General features: G+C 47.1%; 1 long non-coding RNA gene across 3 annotated transcripts; it reads right to left on the reverse strand.

Moving 5' to 3' along the window:
* Positions 1–1,018: 1,018 nt before the first annotated feature.
* LOC119394684 (uncharacterized) lies at positions 1,019–10,894 on the reverse strand. Of its 3 annotated transcripts, none has more exons than XR_007416358.1 (6): positions 10,356–10,894; positions 9,719–9,784; positions 9,550–9,654; positions 7,981–8,059; positions 3,275–3,418; positions 1,019–1,186 (listed from the first exon to the last, which is right to left on the reverse strand). It is a non-coding gene; the product is annotated as an uncharacterized LOC119394684 (long non-coding RNA). The 3 variants fall into 3 exon arrangements; XR_007416357.1 differs by having other exon boundaries at positions 1,019–1,091; positions 3,180–3,418; XR_007416359.1 differs by lacking the exon at positions 10,356–10,894 and adding an exon at positions 9,910–10,229 and having other exon boundaries at positions 1,019–1,091; positions 3,180–3,418.
* Positions 10,895–14,675: the final 3,781 nt, after the last annotated feature.

Raw genomic sequence — 14,675 nt, forward strand, 5'->3', positions numbered from 1 at the left:
ATGCATTACCTGAAGTATACGACATACTTACGAGAGGTGCCGCACAGCAGACTGCATGCTCCAGCCGGGGAACAATACCCAATCAACTTTTGCCAGAAGCGAAAGTTGACAAGCTGAAATGACACAAGAATAGCTCGTTACTCCCAACAGTTCATGAGGCAAGAGGATTGCTTAAACTTACGCGGACCAGTGCAGGGCGGTGTTGGGCCAGACGTCGTGCGCAATAGTGCCGGATGCCTGCACTACTACGTATGATCGTTGTGCAAGACGCGGTGTTCTTCATTCGCCTCATTCGCTCAAGCGGATGAGACGATGAAGAACGTCGGATCATGCGACCTGCAACAGATGGGTTACTCGTTAGAAGACCAATACACACACAGAAGGCATGATAGAAGTGATGCCATGGCGTTAGAAAGACTGGATGTGAACGACGACACGACATGCGCATGTCCTGCAGTATTTCATGTCCTGTCAATCCAGCACTAAGGAGTCATTTATAGCAACCAAAGAGCCCAAAAACCCGCACTCCTTAAAGAATGCTAGACAGTCACCATGAGCACTGCTCAGGCGCGAGACTAAAAGCGAGGAGGGCTTGATTAAAGTCTCGCACCTTTTACAAGATTGCAGCAGCAGGGAATAGGACATTTGCAATCGTAGTGCAAGAAGAAAAAAAGGAAGACTTAACTAAACTTAATTAGGTATTAATTATTGGGGTTTTAAGTCCCAAAATGATACGAGTATGAGAGACTAGTGTAGGGCACCGGAAATTGCGACCGCCTGGGGTTCTTTACTGCTCACCTAAAGATATAACTAGATTACTAGATTGTAGCATCTAGTGATGACTACATTTAGCACAAGCAAATTAATGCTGACAAGAAACGTGACAGACGAGGACGAATGCAGGAGTCTACAAAATAGCAAAAAAAAAAGAAACCAACCTGGTCAATGATGACGACACGCCGATTGAAGTCATCGCTGGTTCTGAAACTTAATAGGCTGACACGGTAACTCCGGGTGCCGCATTGCATCCGTGAAAACCACATTCCGAATGGGTCTTAACCCCACGACGGAAACCCCTAACAGCTACCTGCCTGCCTGCCTAGTGTTCGCTAAACCTGAAGCTATTACGTGCACTTCCGTCGTGGGAGAAGACCGTGACCCTCGCCAACCTGGTTAGCAGGCTCACCTATTGTTTGATGCCGATCTTGAAGCTCGCAGTAACGACGATCCTTGTGGCGAGCCCCGATGCGTTGCCAGCACCGAAACTCTCACGGTGGCCTTGTCTGCTGTTGCTAGACCCAGCGGTTTGTAGAGCTGCAACAGAGGCACTGATGTGAAACTAGTTCCAGCGTTTTAAGAACCAAAACCATGATATGTTTACAAAACACTCCGTTGTGGGAGCCTAACTTGCTGCCCACGAAATATTTTTTGAGGGTAAGAAGGTATTCAGCCAATGAGTGCCTCGACACATGCAGTAGCTAAACACTGACCGGTTAATCGTGAAAAAGTGCGCATGTAAACACAGGCCGGAGAACACAAATGCAGTTCGTGTTGCCTTGGTCTCTGTGTTCTCGTGTCTGCAGGCTTCTCGTGGCTGGAGGCATACAGAATAACAAAAACAGGTCTAGAAAAATTTTACCAACTACACATTAGCGGTTGTGTGTACGTACAACCACGATGCTTTCAATGCTAGCCATCATGCAACTGGTAAATTTGTTAATTGTTTGAATCGCTAATGTGTGAATTATGAAGTTACAGGCCACCTCTGAATAACTTCAGAATCAAGCACTCATTTCGCGCTGAAGTTATTGTTTTTTTTTCTCAGAGGAAGAATTTCTTGAAGTATGGGAAATTTTAAACAGTGGTGTGCTCACGCATTCAATAACAGAGAGATACACTGCTGAATTTGTTTATCTCCACACCGTATATGGCTTCATGATCTACAATGGTTGCAGAATAGAAACTGCTGCTCACACATTGATAAGCGCGGTGTAATGAGTTGCGAGTGGGGAGAAGGGTTCATTGTGGGTGAAGCGCAAGAATCTTAGACTGAAAAGAGGAGAACGACACAATCAGGCGTTCTCTTTTCCGTCTACATTTCTTGCGCTTCGCCCACAATGAATCCTCACCATCTAGCTCAATTTGCCGTTCTGGGAGAAGGGTTGCAATTTGTAAGCAGGAGTCCATTGCGAGGCACAATTACCCAACTCAATTTTTGCAAACCTCATTTTGTCGACAGGAGCCTTTTGAAAGTTAAAGCCATGCTAAGTGCCAGATGAGATGTTGAGTCAGCATATATCCTGCCATCTTTGACATCCTGTCTTTCCAGCACTAAGGTGTCATTTATAACAAACAACCAACTAGCCAAAAAATCTGTACTTTAAGAATGATCGGCGCTCACCATGGACACTGCTCCAGAGATCCTGGATCAGGTCAGCGACTGACCAAGGTAGCACTCATGTGCGTCTAGGCGAGAAAATAAATGTTGGCAAAAGTTAACATCGCAATGACGAAAATTGGAAAGACATGGACCAGTAACACCGACAGTAATCAACTGACAGTCATATTATTATCATCATCTATTTCCCGCCAATACAAGAGCTGATGGAAGGCGTGAGACTAAAAGCAAGGAGCGCTTGATGAAGGTATCACACCTTTTACAAGTTGGCAGCACCGGGGAATAGGACATTTGCAATCGTAGTGCAATAAGAAAAAAAGAAAATGAAGACTTATCTAGATTTAATTACGTAATTCTTGGGGTTTTAAGTCCCTAAAATGATACGAATATGAGAGGCTAGTGCAGGGCACCAGAAATTTTGACGACCTGGGGTTTTTTCACGTTCACCTAAAGATTTAACTAGATTTTAGGGTCTAGTGATCACTACATTTAGCACAAACGAATGCTGACAAGAAGAAACGCGGCAGACGAGGACGAATGCAGGAATCGACAAAATAGCAAAAGCAAAAAGGAACCAACCTGATCAATGATGATGACATGCCGATTGAAGTTGACGCTGGTTCTGAAATGTTAAAGGCTGACACGATAACTCCGGGTGCCACACTGCGTCCGCAAAACCCACATTCCATGGTAGGAAACAAAGTGGCATAAAATGGTGGCCGGGAGCGCACCGAAGTGCCGGATGGGTCTTGCCCCCACGACGGAAACCCCTAACAGCTACCTACCTGCCTAGTGTTCGCTAAACCTGAAGCTATTGCATGCACTTCCGTCGTGGGAGAATACAGTGACCCTCACCAGCCTGGTAAGCAGGCTCACCTGCCATTTTGTTTGATGCCGATGTTGAAGCTAGCAGTAACGACGATCCTTGTGGCGATTCCCGATGTGTTGCTGGCGCTGAAACTCCTTGACGATGTCCTTGCCTGCAGTTGCTAGACCCGGTGGCATGAGGAGTTTGTAGAGCTGAAACGACATTAGATACAGAGGTTACTGATGATGCAGTGGAAGCCTAACTCACTGCCCTCTAAAAAAGTGAGGGTAAATACTAACTGGCTAATCTTGAAAGAGTGGGCGTGCAAACACAGACCAGAGAAGAGAACACGTGCAGTTTGTGTTGCCTTGTTGTCTTGTGTGTACGTTTTGCAAGCTAACTTTTCAGGAAAAATTCTTACAAAATGGCTCAACCCATTACACTAGTCTTGCACGTCTCAAAAAAGCATTAATGTCTTAATGAACGTAGTAAAAATATCGGTAGTGAAATTCTCTACCAGATAAAGTCAGTCATTACTACCAACTCTTACTCAGTAAAGCTCATTGAAAGTAATAAGTAGATATTTGTGACAAGAGTTTAATTTAGCTTGCAACAGGTTCGCTAATGTTAATAACCATGCTACTTTGTTGGTATGGTTATTAACATTAGTGAAACAATGACCCCAACAATAGGTGAATGCACATTCGGTTTGTATGCACCGTTCCCATTGCCTTATCAAGTCTGTTCTATTACAAGAGCATAGTATCAAATTTAAATATGATACAGTAATTGATAAAAATCACAATTAAATGTGAACTGAAAATCAGACTAATTGACCGTCTAAATGTTCGCTGCAATATTTCCTACCTCGTTATGATGGTTGCTAATGAGTGAACAGCAATTAACCAAAGACATGTTTGCACCGACTTGCTTTATTCAGAGTGTTGCAGTATGAGTTGGCCACGATAGAGAACAAGAACAAGCCTAGAAAAATTGTACCAACTGCACATTGCCAGTAGTTTGTACATCCACGATGCTTTCAATGGTAGCTACCATGCAACTGGTAGATTTTAAAATTTTTCGATCCCTAACGTGTCAATTTCAAAGTTGTAGGCCACCTCTGAATAACTACAGAATCAAACACTCATCTCACGCTGAAGTTAGACTTTTTTTTTCAGAGGAAGAATTCCTTGAAGTACGCGAAATCTTAGGTAGGCGCATGCTTGTGCACCGCTACTCAAGTACTTCCATGCAAAAACTAACGGATGCACTGCTGAATTTGTTTATTACCGCACCGTATAAGGCTTCACGCTACAATGGTTGCAGAGTAGAAGCTGCTGTCCACGCATTGATAAGCGTGGTGTAGTCATTTGCGAGTGGGGAGAGAGGTTGCGACTTGTAACCAGCTCAATTTGTGCAAACCTCATTTTGTCGACAAAAACCTGTGGAAAGTTGAAGCCATGCTAAGAGCCAGGTGAGTCAGCAGATGCCGACAAGCTCTGCGCCAGCTAGGTCGTGAAGAACATCAACCCATCCAGCATGGTAAAACTACAATGCGGTGATGAACGAATGCAGCCGTATATCAATCAAAGTTTGTTCTGAAGCGCTTGTGTCTAGGCATCATGACTATTGAATGTCAGACTTTTCTTTTTCTCGGTCAAAAACAAAATAGTGAAACTTTCTGCAGGAAATGAATGCTCGATTGCAGTGGCGTAAATCCAGGAAAATCACAAGGGGGGACACATCCTGCCACGGCGGCCATTTCGTTTTGAGGAATGTAAGTTTTATTTTTAATTATGCAAAATTAAAGTCATGCCTGGAAATAAAATAAGGAAAGCGAGCATGGGCCTCGGCGCCAGCCAGGGAGCTTAATACAACAGCAATGAGCAGCCACTAGTAGAAACGTACGTTGGTAAAGTGAAGTTCAGAAGTTTAACTCATAAATGGGCTAGCATACTTCTAGTAAATATGTCATTCGTGTTAAACAATCAAGTGCGAACGCTAGCACATTAAGGTACAGCTTTTGTTTAACTTCAGCTCCATTCACCATGTAACCTTTTAGGAATAGCCTAGTGCTGCAATGAATTGTGCCGTATAGCCTATATATAGTGTGCTGTATATAACTGAAGTAACGAAAATGTGATGTTCGAAAGCTAAATCTCAAGGGGGGACACTTGCAAGGGGTGTCCCCCCCAGCCCGACCACAAGGGAGGTCAGGACCCCCCTGACCCCCTCATGATTTACGCCACTGCTCGATTCCGAGGTTATTTGGGCCGAACTACAACTTTGACAGGTTGGCAATTCAAGCAAAAATGAAGACAAACCATACTAAGTGATGAAAAATACTGGCTCTAAGCACACAACTACCGCTAATGCGCCGATGGTACGCCTTTTCTAGATGTAGTAGTCTAAAAATTACTGTCAAAGCAAGGGGAAAACCCTGGTATGGTAATGCCAAAGGCCCATACAAGTCTGTCCTTTAACAAACGCACAAGGTACAGTAAAGTGAATTGATATGGCAATGTCTTTTGATGCTAATCAATAAGCTAATTAGTTCAGTTAATTACCATGTTAAACTCACAGCTCAATAAGTGTTTGGGTAACAAGGCACAGTCGAGCCCAATACGAGTTGCAACTTGTAGCCAGTGGTAAAAGTTGCACCAATGAAACACTGCAGCGCAAACAAAAATTAGTTACTAATGCAACATCTGCCATTGTCACTGAAGCTTAGGGTCCTTTGAAGGAAGGCCACCATGTTGCAACTTGTTGGGCGCGACTACTAAAAGGGTTGAATGAACAATACCCCCCCCCCCCCCCCATACAGACACCCACAAAATTCCAAGGCTTCCACGCTTGAGACGAGCCGTTAATTTTTGAAGTCTTGGCTAAAGTTACATGGAACAAGCTATTCCACAGCTACCCTCCTAATCCAGAAAAGCAACAAAGCCACTATTGAGGAAGATGTTCAACAACAAGATACAATCACTATTGCTGTTCACTGCATGTCTGGAAGTATGAGTGACTAGATTGGAAAGAAATAGGAAGATTAACAGAATATTCTAACAATTTACAGTTTGCAAACGACACCGTACACTTCATGAATAACTGCAGCTGAGGAGAAATGACTGAAGAAGTGAAAAGCGTCAAAGCAGGGTTGAAGCTCAACATGCAGAAAGCAAAAAATTCTTGGTGGTATGGTGAGAGAAAAGTGTGTTCAACTGTATCCTAGAAGCAATAGAAGAGTATGTAGAGATTGAACGCTAACAGGGGAGCCTACTCATGCAAAAGAAGTTCATAGAATAGAAGTGGTTGTTGTGCATACAGTAGGCATTCTCTACTCATCACCGGCATAGTAACACTGCCACTAAAGCGGGAAGGGTAAAACCATTGCACTTGGTCAGGTCTAACATGGGGCAGAAAGCGAGAGAAACTAAAATTTGCTAAAAGGACCACACAGAATCCGATGAAACAAAAAAAAGTTAGTTGAAACTAAGGAAGACAGCAATGAGAGTCGAAATGGTCAGGGGTAGTAGATATTGGAGGAAACATTACGAGAAAGAAACGGATCAGGGCAAGTCATGCCACGAGAAGGACAGATAACCGGTGGTCAGAGCGTCTGGATGAATACCGAGAGACTGGAAGTGTGACCGAGGGTAGCAATGGGTTAGGTGGTGTGACGAAGAAATTTGCAAGCATAAAATGGAATCTGCAAGCGCAGGAAATGGTGCATTGGAAATTGTTCAGAGAGGGCTTCACCATGCAGTGAACATAACATAAGCCCAAGATGGAATGTTTAGCAATTAGGCTTTTCGCGATACTTTTGCAAATTCCAAAACGCATCACTCCTGTCAGTCTGGAGCAGAAAAAGAATTTATACTAGTACAAGCTCCTCTCACTTACGAAGTAGAGCCATCTACCTGGCATCTCGCAACATAGAAGTGGTTTGGCAGTTACCTGGAGTTAAAAATTACCAGCGATTAAGAGACTCCCTAATGCACGGGTCCCCTCAACAGTGGTGGCAATGAGCTGTGGCCTCGACGGACAGTGAAAATACTATTGCACCTTGTCTCATGCGGAACTTGCTACCCTGTGCCGTTTCACCATCCTCCCCACGTTCCATTTGTATTTTGCTGCGTTTGTAGTCTGTCATGACTGACAGACTAGGAACGCCAACATTCGATACAGCAACTTAGAGTTGTACTCTAAAACACTAAGGAAGCCTTTCTGGTTAGGAACTGCACTATTTCTCTGTGTACTAGCTGCTGGCCAGGAAGAGGCACTAAGACCAAACTCGTGGATGACTAAGCTGACAAAATGAATTTACCGAGACGGAAACAAGCAGTGCTAGACGCTAGACTGCAATAGAATTGCAGCCGTCAGCGCACTGTGTCGTTCTATCACTGTCACTTCCATTTTAACGATTAAACAAACGGCTTAGTTAGGTGCACTCATGCATTTGCCGACTACTTACTAAGTGTTTTCAAGGAACTAGATTTTCTTAATGTGCTGCCTATATCTAAACGTACGGCATTTCTCTCGTGATGAAATACGCACCTACCATTGCTGGCAATGATAACCGTAGCACCCTCATCTTCGCTTATATCAGCGCCACACTGTAGTCGCCAAGTCACTGGTGGCTGCCATTAGGTATTCCCCAGCACATCCCGACGTAGTAAATTTTTCAGAGAACGATGGCTGCGATTAAATCAGCTAGAAGCACGATTCTTGTTTAATCTACTCCAATCTACTCGTGGACATATGAGAAAGTGCTTACTTGAGGCAGTGCCGGGAAGATACCCGCCAGGAAGATCTGCCGTTGTGGCACAGGGGATGTGTGAAGACAGTCGGCGCTCCTGGGATGAAGTCAATGAACTTATTAATCCCTCGAGGCACAATGTATACAAGTGGATGCAACTTGTTCTTTGCCAGTTCATGGGACTAGTGGCCAAGAAGGAGCAAGTTACAGTAACTGAGTCGAGCTAGTTGGTATGTATCGATGTTAAAAGACTGGGCATGCAAATGCGAACACAGTCAAGACACCACAAATGCCCATTCAGATACTTCCCAATGAAAAATGGCGTTTCTCTAAAAAAATAGGCGTTTCTCTCAAATAGTCAAGGCCTTCAGCAAGTCTCCCCCCCCCCCCCCACTCAGAAAAAAAATTGCTGGCTACGGGCCTGTGTGTGACACGCAGCATGAAACTCATGCTAACGTAATTGAGAAAGCCCTGGTTTGTGTAATGTTGCTTAAGAGTCCTAATTGCAGCGTAATTTACTACGGTCACCAGTAGCGTTTGCTGTACTATCGTGAGCAATATGAGCTCGAACACGCGAGCGCGTGTCTGATAGACTCGAACCCTACATCGGCTGATTCGCAGCGGCCAGTGTCGGAAGCAAAGTGGAAAGGGCGCTGCGCTTCCGCTAGCTATTGACACTCCCGCCTCGATATCGTTGCTGCAAAACGTCAGCTTATAGTGCGTCAGTGGCCGTTAGCGGTCATATGAATTCACATCAGTGCGCACAGCCACACCCATCAGGCTATGCAGCTGCTGAGATGTCAGTTGTGACGTAGCCTGCACTATTGCACAGGCCATGCTTGCATTATAACTAGGTGGTGTTGGCTGAGCATTTTGATGTCTTTTTATTTTGTTTTTCGTGCAATTTCTTTTGGCGTTATCATTACTAGCGGCCGATGGCACGCAATCAGCTGCCATTTCGCAGCAACGCTAGCGAAACGGGAGTGCCAACAGTCAGCAGAAGAGCGCCCCTCCTTTCCCCTCCGGTTTCGGCAGCGCCATCCACGTATCACGTTATCTCGGTTTTGGGCTATTCGCCACGCTGTCGCGTGTTCGAGCTCATATTGCTCACGATAGTACTTGCCTCCTCGGTGCGTCTCTTAGTAAACAGGTTGTAAATGTTTATAAAGGTAAGTTATTTTTAAAGGGCGGTATAAGACTAGCAAAGAAAAAGAAAAATTGACCAACGAACAAATTTACAAACTATCGCGCGCGCGCGCAACGTGCCAAAATTGCAAACTATACCGCGGTCAACGTCCCCAAATTTAAAGCACACGCAGGCACATGCTGGAATGCTATCAACCAAAAATACATGCGCTTACCATGGCCGGCTACGGTAACCGCAGAGCCCATATGCTAGCTTATCAAGGCAGTAAGCTGCCAAGTCATTAAAGTGGCTGTCACCATTTAGAACCCAAACCCTTCGACACGACCGTATTTACCCTTGAGAGAACGATGGCTGCGATTAACAAAGAAAGCTTGAAGAAGCATTAAGGTGGCCCTTCGCGTTTATTGTACTGCTCATGGAAATACGAGAGACAGGCTTACTCGATCCAATGCCGGGAGCACGTCCAGCAGCCATCAAGACTCCCGTCGGCGATAGTGCGGAAGATACGCCGGAGTGGCACGGGGCGTGTTAGTACGTCAGCGCTCCTGAAACGAAAGCAAAACTTGTTAGGCGATGAAAGCACGCGTAAAAAAATAAACGCAGTCTCACGAATAACGCTGGAGCGCGAAGCCACGGCTGGTCCATGTGCACTCTGGCCTAGCAGCCAACTTGAAGCTACGAAAGAAAAAAAAAGAGGGCAAGAGTTAACACGGCAAAGAGAACACGCAAACCGCGAAAAAAAAATGCCAGCTACAACGGGCAGTACCACTAGTTAAAGGAAAAACAAGGGGTTAACATACCTGCGTTCCGCTCGTAGCAGGTCCCCGACGCGATGCGTTGTGCAGATTTGAAGTTCAAACGTTGCCAGTTTCTTGAAGAGCGGGGACAAGCCGACGAGGCAATTACACAGGGACGACGCTTTGCGGCCCGCGAAAACCCCCGTTACGCACCAGAAGTCTGACACGAAATGACGGCCGCGGGAGCGCCACGAGCATCCCCATGTCGGGTCCTTCCGTGAACACAAACCCCTGACAAGCTACCTACCTACCTAACCGTAAGCTAAGCCTGAAAGCTGTACGCACGCCTGTGTCACGGGGTGTTTGGACCCGAAGTGGCAGCAGTTTTCAAGGAACCGCTCGCTAAAGTTCCAGCAACCTTTAACTTCGGTTGAGCTAGGAAACTATAGCGAGTGACGTTCGGTGAACACGCCCCACACCTCGCCGGCCTGCCATATATTGGGGCTCACCATTTTGATGCCGACCGACGACGAAGCTCGCAGTCGTCCTCGATGAATTCCAGGCCGCGCAGTTCCTGGTACACAGCTCCATAAGTCCAGGTAAAGTCCACACACAAACACAAGCAAAAAAATTAAACCGCGACTCGTACGTACTGCAACTACACGCCCCGTGCCTGAACATCGTGGTAAGCCATACCATGACGCCGAAGAACTGCCTTTCGCAACATGCGCAACTGGCAAGAGGAAAATGGAGGTCGGGGGCCCGCGTGTAACTCTTTTTTTCACGACGACGCTCCGATATTCGCGCATGCGTTATTGCAGTCAGATCTAGAGCACGCCATTACGTCACGGCATCGTTCGTCGCCGTGTTATCGGCGAGATCTGCGCGCGGCGCGTAGTGCGGCGGAAAGAAATCGAAGAAAAGACGTACAACAACAAAATCGAAGGATGGCCCATGCGGCGCATGATAGTCGCGCTCGGAGGTTCTAGAAGCGTCTAAACTGCAGGTATGAAACGGTCGGATCGCTTTCATGATGTCGGCCTTCTCGCGTATATAGTTGGCGCTCTTGAATTGCGGCTCAATTGCCGGCATGACTGCAATTAAGTGACGAACGTGAGTGCACGTGATGCCCCCCCCCCCCCCCTGGTCACCTTCGAGGGGGAGAGGGGCGCTGCGACGAACGATCCCCCCCCCCCCCCCCATTGAAAGGGAACCCTGTGCACGCCTATGCGTGAGCAAATAAAGGTAATTATTAGGGGTGTGCAAATACTGAAATTTATTCTCGAATCGAATTCGAATCGAATAGTGCCGAATAATGGCCAAAAATATCGAATAGTATATTTACACGAAATGCGTACCGCCAGTTACGGCAAGACAAAGAAAAAATCAGGGGCGGTACGGCGTGCTGACAGCTTCATTACGCACTTGTTCGGGAGTGGCTTTTGTTTCACCTTTTATGGGCGCGCAGGCATGTTGATATAAGAGCCGCCATTCCAGTCAGCAGCGGCGCTCCTGGCCTCCTAACAGAGGGGGGTACGGTAGCTAGTTTTCTCTCCCCATGATCGAGCAATGAGGCTCATCTGACAACGGTAATGTGCTTCATCGTCATGGGTCTCCGGGCCCAAAAGTCTTCGGGAGCCCGTTCACAGCAGCGTTCTAACTGCGCGCCGGAACGATGGGAGTTTCTGAACTAGTGGTGCGGTGCGGAAGTGGCGACTGCCAACGTGAACAAATTTTTACATGCAAAGCCAATCACCGAGGGTTTCAATTTCGCAGGCCAAAGTCAGGTCGTCTTACGGCACTTGCGGCATATGCGACCGAACTACGCAAGAAGTCCGTACCTTCGTTTCGGGCGCAAAATTGTGAAGGACTTGACAGTTTTCTCATGTGTGTTTCTACGTGCGGAAATGACATAATCTCCTTTTAAGATCAACATGCGCTCGCTTTTGAACCAGGATGTCAGTGAAAGTTTAACGAACGGCGACGTTAGCGTTAATTTTAGCCACCGTATACCCTAACCAAGTTGCACCATTGGCCTATGTCGCGTTTAGATATTCGTCCTGTCGAATTATTCGAAACTTCGAATACTAGCTATTCGAAAGTCGAATCCAATTATTCGATTATGAACTATTCGATTCGAATTCGAAACTCGAATATTCGCACACCTCTACTAATTATATTTTTAGTCACTGCTTCAACTCTTGCCAGGCCTCTTTTTCTGGAATCTATTTCAATAAGAAACCACGCACCGTTACCTTTATTCGTACCTTAAGCGTCCCGGAAAGATATTAGAGGAAAAAAAAAAAGAAATGGCATGGTTCACAGTTCGCATGATATGTAATGACTCTTTACGGCTGCTTTAAAGTAGGTGTAAGTTCTTTACATGACCACGGCCTCTGGATACAAAGCGGCCGTAACGATGCGAGCGAGGTGGTCGTTCCAGTCTTGCGCTGTATTAAAGAAGACTTCTGGAAGGTCTTAAATGGTACGGGTGGGCGCAAGATGTACGGATCTTGGTTTACAACGGCGCGATGTCCAATGGGATGGTCTGATGCAGGCCCATAGTCAGGGGTCCGCCCCCCCCCCCCCCAATTTTGATGACACATGGTGTTGCATCGAAAATAAATCATGAAAATAGGCGTTTTTCTCAAATAGTCAAGGCATTGAGCAAGTGCCCCCCCCCCCCCCCCCCCCGAAAAAAATTCCTGGCTACGGGCCTGGTCTGATAAATTACGCTGTCGTTCTAGAATACGGGAACGATCCTTCCCAAAACGCCATCCTGCTGCAACGAAGCTAGAGCCATTGCAGCATTGCAAAAACGAGAGGCCAGTTACGTCGAGCCGTAGCTGTCGTATGCCGCTAGGCTGACATTCTACTGGCACTTCCACCAGTCGCTTTTTACATGCGAAGCAGCTTATGCGCTGGGCTTTGTCCGTATTTCCATTGGCGACCGTCCGCTTTCTAAAACCTACCATAGCCATCTGTAACATATTGAGCGCGCGCTCGCGCCATGGAGAAGTCTTCGTCTTGTTCTTCGACCGCCTTGATCATGATACGTGCAGAGCACTTTAGGAGCCCGGGCTGCCGTATGCTGTCCTAGCTTGGCGTAACGCAGACAAAACCACGTGTGCTGGCACGCGCTAGCGCGTTCGGGCCTGTGTAAGGGGCTGGGTAAGACGGTGTGGCCTCTCCCCCTTACACTCTCTCAGCAGTCATGTGATGGCGTCGGGGAACGAGATTCTGCAGACGCGCGATGAACCCGCGTGGCGTGCTCCAACAAAAGTTCGGGACGAGTAACTGCAACAGCAACTACAGTGAATTCATGGTGTGCTCCACATGCAAGGACGCGTTAACATCGGGCAAGGCGCCCGTGATGAACGGAACTCTGAGTCGAACCATGCGCTCCTTCGCATCCCCTCATGGTTCCCTTTAGTGGGAGATGGTGAAATTTTTATCACGGACACGAGGAGCACCCTTTATTAACCAGAATTAACGCTCCACCACAGATTAGCACGTTCAATTGCACCCTTTCCACCAGACTAAAAAAAATTCTTACGTTTTACGGCACAGCGGCGCGCTCCAGGTTGGTTTAGACCACCTAGAGTTTTTTAACGCCCACCTAAATGAAAGAGCGCGGATGTGCAATCGAAAATCGGAACAAAATCGTGTCCATCACGTAACTCCTTATAATTAGAAAAATAACTCGTAAATGGGCAAAAATTGTGACATTGGTACGCTAGAAAATTGGAAATGTCGATGTCATGGTAGCTTAGTTCCAGGCGGTCATCAGAAAATACAGCAAAACGCCCCTGGCCACGGCTCCACAGGAATTACATGTGTGCAGTGTTACGTAGTGAGTAAAGACCCGAGCCCGCAACTTACCAAGCATGTTCGGGTTCGAACCATCAACCATGCAAGCGCGCAGGGTATCGAACACTCTACCACCGACTCGTGAGCCACCGCGGTGGCGCAGTGGTTGAGGTGCTCGGGCGCTGATCCGAAAGGCGCGGATTCGATCACGGGCGCCGCGGTCGCATTTTCATGGAGACCAGATGCTAGAGGCCGCGGTACTGTGCGATTTCAGCGGACCTTAAAGAACCCCAGGTGATCTAAGTTATCCGGAGCCCTCATCTGCTGCGTGTTTCATAGCCCGAATATTTTGGGACGATAAACCCGATAAACAAGCCGGCCAACCAACATCCGAGGTATTAAGGGGCCTGAATACCTAACATTCCAGGCATGCACTGTATCCAAACCTAGATCTTAGAATTTGGCAACTTCGTCGTAGGTGGTCATTAAAGAAAATCGGAACCCTTGAACTACTGTGAAGATGGAAGCCAGTAACTGCGGCAGCGGCTTCACGGCGTTTTCGCGCTTCCGCGCGCGTTGGTTCTCCTTCAATTCCCCCTCTTCTTTCTCCGAGCGAACGACACGCGTCCGCCCGATAGCGAGTCCCAATTAAGGGCACCTGCTGATAAAAGCGCCAGCATGCATCTGTACGTCACTAGACAGAAGGGGCACAGCCATAGGCGTGCGCAGGGTTCCCCATCAGGGGGGCGAAGGTTCATCGCAGCGCCCCCCCCCCCCTACTAAGTCAATGTATGAGGCAGATTTTGCGCCCCTCACCCCCTCTTAGGCGACTATGCACGGTCAATGTACGGCGCAGATTTTGCGCCGTACATTGTATCCCCGCCCCGGCGCAGTGTATCCCCATCACCCCGGCGCAGATTTTGCGTCAGGGTGGGGACACCCCCCCCCCCTGAAAATTTTCAATTTTGCATGTGTATATACTCACGCACTCATAGAACCGCACGCGAACATTCATAATG

The sequence above is a fragment of the Rhipicephalus sanguineus genome, chromosome 5 (genome assembly GCF_013339695.2).
Source record: "Rhipicephalus sanguineus isolate Rsan-2018 chromosome 5, BIME_Rsan_1.4, whole genome shotgun sequence".
Taxonomy (NCBI): Eukaryota; Metazoa; Arthropoda; class Arachnida; order Ixodida; family Ixodidae; genus Rhipicephalus; species Rhipicephalus sanguineus.